Source organism: Strongylocentrotus purpuratus, unplaced genomic scaffold, assembly GCF_000002235.5.
Source record: "Strongylocentrotus purpuratus isolate Spur 01 unplaced genomic scaffold, Spur_5.0 spur5_scaffold_20, whole genome shotgun sequence".
NCBI lineage: Eukaryota > Metazoa > Echinodermata > Echinoidea > Camarodonta > Strongylocentrotidae > Strongylocentrotus > Strongylocentrotus purpuratus.
In genome coordinates, this window is record NW_022145606.1 from 5,131,805 (window position 1) to 5,137,804 (window position 6,000).

Consider the following 6,000-nt stretch of genomic DNA (forward strand, 5'->3'; position numbering starts at 1 on the left):
GGACAATTTCACGTACCCTTTTTGGTGTTCTTGCTGTCAGCAAGTCTTGCATATGATCATCATCAAGAAGTTGAAATCTTGGGAGAGTTTCTTCAGCCATTTTTGCCTTATTTGCCGTACGGTGCGCTGTGCTAAAATACCGACCAATTCTTCGCACACGTACGTTTTCCGCGATCGCTCAAACCAGTTTTTAACATGTGAACCTATGGGTATTTCACCAAGACTGAAATATTTTCCCGACTTTCTGGAATTTTGCCGGGATTTTAGAACTATTATTTTAGAACTATTACATGGGTTTGGAATTTTACCGGGAATTTTACAGGAATAGTTAAAGTTTATGAATGCAATTTCGACCAATCAGATGGCTGGATTTCTTAAGTGAGGTATATAACTTGATCTATTTCCCTTTAACCTTTGGCTTCGTTCATAGTTTGTAAATATCCATTTAAATTTGGTTATAACTTTTTTATAATCATTTGTCATCCTTCTTGATATTTCGATTCGTAGTCACGTTTTAGGTTTTTATGTAGCTCCCCACGAAAGAATGCTACACCGTCGCCCAAAAAGGTGGAATATTTTTTTTTTTACCCCAATTTATGGAAATATTGTAAAAAATAATTTAAAAATAATAGATCTAGATAATAGTATACATTCTCAGATTTTATTGAATAATAATTTGTGTTTGCGTGACTGCTAAAGCATGTGTATGCTACTATGCCTATCAACTAGGAGACCTACGCCCTTAAGTCATAAATGACAGTAATGAGAATTAATGCCCCACAAAAGGGCACTAATATAGCACATCGACACGGCTTCGATCCTGGGGCCTGACAGTTACGAGGCCATTGCTCTGTCAATGAACCATGACTGTACGCAGGGGGGGGGGATTGGGTAGGGGGCAGTTTCCAAAAATAAAAATAAAACACAGAAAATGCAAAAAATTTCAATAATTTATTGCATTTTACCCCGGTTCCCGACATAACAAATCCTCTGGTGCCCATGCCCTGGGCCATAATGCATGGCCGTCTAGAGGATTTTTTTATGTTGGGGACCGGGGTAAAATGCAATAAATTATTGAAAATTTATTGCATTTTCTGTGTTTTTGTTTATTTATGGAAACTGCCCCCTACCCTAGCCCCCGCTGCCTACAGTCATGGTTCAGTAACAAAGCAATGGTCTCGTAACTGTGAGACACCAGGATCAAAACCGTGTCGGTTTGCTATATTAGTGCCCTTTTGTGGGGCATTAATTCTCATTACTGTCATTAAAGACTTGAGGGCGTAGGTTCCCTAGTTGATTAGCATAGTAGCATACACATGCTTTAGAAGCAAAACACACATTGGCAAATTATTGTTCAATAAAATCTGAGAATGTATACTATTATCTAGAACTATTTTTTAATTTTTTTTTGGAAATAATTCCATAAATTGGGGTAGAACTAAAATATTCATACTTTATGAGCGACGGTGTAGGTTGTTTTAGAAATGCTACCACTTGTACATAACCACTTCTTACCATCAGTTTAAAATTCAAATTGTTCATCTTTCAGAAAATCACGTATAATTTGATTATCTTATCTTTTTTTCTTACTTAAATGAACTGGTGTTGTAATCCTTCGGTAAGAAGGGATATTCGTTCACAATGATAAAGATATGTTTCTAAAACAATTGTAACCATGAATGCCACTTAAAAAAAAAGTCACGGCATTATTTTTCAGGCTTCTAATTGATGATATCCTTCTTTCCTATAAAAAATAGAAATGAAAAAGATGAGAATCATTTTAAAATAAACTGTATTCTAATATATATCTTGATCTATTTCCCTTTAACCTTTATCTTCGTTCATAGCGTGTAAGTATCCATCTAGATTTGATTATAACTTCTTTAAATTCATTTGACGTCCTTCTTGATATTTCGATTCGTGGTCATTTTTAAGGCTGTTTTAATGCTCACCACGAGAGAATGCTAGGTTGTTTTAGAAATGCTACCCTTTTTCCATAACCTTTTTAACCATCGGTTTAAACATTCAAATTTTTCGTCTTTCAGAAAGTCATGTATTGTATGATTATCTTATCTTTTTTTCTTACTTAAATGAACTGGTGTTGTAATCCTTCGGTAAAAAGTGATATTCGTGCACAATGATAAAGATATGTTTCCTAAACCATTGCAACCATGTGAATGCCACTTAAAAATGAAGGCACGACATTATCTTCTAGGCTTCCAATTGATGATATCCTTTTTTCCCATAAAAAGAGAGAAATGAAAAAAAGATGAGTATCACTTGTATATTAAGTGTAATATAATATAATCTGTATTTGTGTTCCTTTTACCCTCATCCTTTGTTTGTAGACGGTAAGTATCCATCTAAATTCAAATATATCTTTTTTTAAAATATGTTCTGGTCCTTTTTCAAAATCTTGTTCATCTTTTCACTTCTACGCTTTTGTTTAGCTCATCACGTTAGAATGATAGGTTGTTTTAGAAATGCTACCCTTTTTCCATAACCTTTTTAACCATCGGTTTAAACATTCAAATTTTTCGTCTTTCAGAAAGTCATGTATTGTATGATTATCTTATCTTTTTTTCTTACTTAAATGAACTGGTGTTGTAATCCTTCGGTAAAAAGTGATATTCGTGCACAATGATAAAGATATGTTTCCTAAACCATTGCAACCATGTGAATGCCACTTAAAAATGAAGGCACGACATTATCTTCTAGGCTTCCAATTGATGATATCCTTTTTTCCCATAAAAAGAGAGAAATGAAAAAAAGATGAGTATCACTTGTATATTAAGTGTAATCTAATATAATCTGTATTTGTGTTCCTTTTACCCTCATCCTTTGTTTGTAGACGGTAAGTATCCATCTAAATTCAAATATATCTTTTTTTTAAATATGTTCTGGTCCTTTTTCAAAATCTTGTTCATCTTTTCACTTCTACGCTTTTGTTTAGCTCATCACGTTAGAATGATAGGGTGTTGTAGAAATAATACCACTTTTCCTTGATCACTTCTAACCATCAGTTTAAAAATTAAATTTTTCATCTTTCAGAAAGTCACGTATTGTATGATTATCTTAACTTTTTTCTTACTTGAAAGAACTGGTGTTGTAATCCTTCGGTAAAAAGTGATATTCTTGCACAATGATAAAGATATGTTTCCTAAACCATTGCAACCATGTGAATGCCACTTAAAAATGAAGGCACGACATTATCTTCTAGGCTTCCAATTGATGATATCCTTTTTCCCCATAAAGAGAGAGAAATGAAAAAAATATGAGTATCACTTGTATATTAAGTGTAATCTAATATAATCTGTATTTGTGTTCCTTTTACCCTCATCCTTTGTTTATAGGCGGTAAGTATCCATCTAAATTCAAATATATATATCTTTTTAAATATGTTCTGGTCCTTTTTCCAAATCTTGTTCATCTTTTCACTTCTACGCTTTTGTTTAGCTCATCACGTTAGAATGATTGGGTGTTGTAGAAATAATACCACTTTTCCTTGATCACTTCTAACCATCAGTTTAAAAATTAAATTTTTCGTCTTTCAGAAAGTCACGTATTGTATGATTATCTTAACTTTTTTCTTACTTAATTGGACTGGTGTGGTAATCCTTCGGTAAGAAGGGATATTCGTGAACAATGATAAAGATATATTCCAATACCATTGTAACCATAGATGCAATTTATAAAATATGGCATTAAAATTGTCTCTTAGACTTCCAAATGATAATCTCCATATTTCCCATAAAAAAGAGAAATGAAAAAGATGATTATTATTTTAATATAAACTGTAATCTAATATGTATCTTTCTCTATGTTCCTTTACCCTTTGGCTACGTTCATAGAACGTAAGTATCCATCTAAATGTAATCATCCCTTTTTCATAATAATTTTTCGTCCTTCTTAATATTTCGAGTCGTAGTCACGTTTTAGGTTTTTGTTAAGCTCCCCACGAGAGAATGCTAGGTTGTTTAAGAAATGCTACCCATTGTTTATAACCACTTGTAACCATCGGTTTAAAAATTCAAATTGTTCGACTTTCATCAAGTCACGGATTGTATGTTTATCTTATGTTTTTTCTTACTTAAATGAACTGGTGTTGTAATCCTTCGGTAAGAAGGGATATTCGTGCACAATGATTATGATATATTCCAAAACCATTGTAATCATATATGCCATTTATTATAATATGGCATTAAAATTGTCTCTTAGACTTCCAAATGATGATATCCATATTTCCCATAAAAAAGAGAAATGAAAAACATGATTATCATTTTAATATAAACTGTTGTATAATATGTATCTTTATCTATGTTCCTTTACCCTTTGGCGACGTTCATAGGACGTAAGTATCCATCTAAATGTAATCATCCCTTTTTCATAATAATTTGTCGTCCTTCTTAATATTTCGATTCGTAGTTCCGTTTTAGGCTTTTTTTTTAGCTCCCAAAGAGAGGATGCTAGGTTGTTTAAGAAATGCAACCACTTGTCCATGATCTTTTCTAACCATCATTTTAACAATTCAAATTGTTCGTTTTACAGAAAGGCATGTAGTGTATGTTTATATTATGTTTTTTCTTACTTAAATGGACTGGTGTGGTAATCTTTCGGTAAGAAGGGATATTCGTGAACAATGATAAAGATATATTCCAATACTATTGTAATCATATATGCCATTTATAAAACCATATTTCCCATAAAAAAGAGAAATGAAAAAGATGATTATTTTTTTAATATAAACTGTAATCTAATATGTATCTTTATCTATGTTCCTTTACCCTTTGATTACGTTAATAGGACGTAAGTATCCATCTAAATTTAATCATCCCTTCTTTATAATCATTTGTCGTCCTTTTTAATATTTCGAGTCGTAGTCACGTTTTAGGTTTTTTTTTTTAACTCCCCACGAGAGAATGCTAGGTTGTTTAAGAAATGCTACCAATTGTCCATAACCACTTGTAACCATCGGTTTAAAAAATCAAATTGTTCGACTTTCATCAAGTCACGGATTGTATGTTTATCTTATGTTTTTTCTTACTTAAATGAACTGGTGTTGTAATCTTTCGGTAAGAAGGGATATTCGTGCACAATGATTATGATATATTCCAAAACCATTGTAATCATATATGCCATTTATCATAATATGGCATTAAAATTGTCTCTTAGACTTCCAAATGATGATCTCCATATTTCCCATAAAAAAGAGAAATGAAAAACATGATTATCATTTTAATATAAACTGTTGTATAATATGTATCTTTATCTATGTTCCTTTACCCTTTGGCGACGTTCATAGGACGTAAGTATCCATCTAAATGTAATCATCCCTTTTTCATAATAATTTGTCGTCCTTCTTAATATTTCGATCCGTAGTTCCGTTTTAGGTTTTTTTTTTTTAGCTCCCAAAGAGAGGATGCTAGGTTGTTTAAGAAATGCTACCACTTGTCCATGATCTTTTCTAACCATCAATTTAACAATTCAAATTGTTCGTTTTACAGAAAGTCACGTATTGAATGATTATCTTATCTTTTTTCTTGCTTAAATGAACTGGTGTTGTAATCCTTCGGTAAGAAGAGATATTCGTGCAAAATGATAAAGATATGTTTCCTAAACCCTTGAAACCATGAATGCCACTTAAAAAAGGGCACAACATTATCTTTTAGGCTTTCAACTGATGATCTCCTTCTTTCCTATAAAAAATAGAAATGAAAAAGATGAGAATCATTTTAAAATAAACTGTATTCTAATATATATCTTGATCTTTTTCCCTTTAACCTTTATCTTCGTTCATAGCGTGTAAGTATCCATCTAAATTTGATTATAAATTCTTTAAATTCATTTGACGTCCTTCTTGATATTTCGATTTGTGGTCATTTTTAAGGCTGTTTTAATGCTCACCACGAGAGAATGCTAGGTTGTTTTAGAAATGCTACCATTTTTCCATAACCTTTTTAACCATCGGTTTAAACATTCAAATTGTTCGTCTTTCAGAAA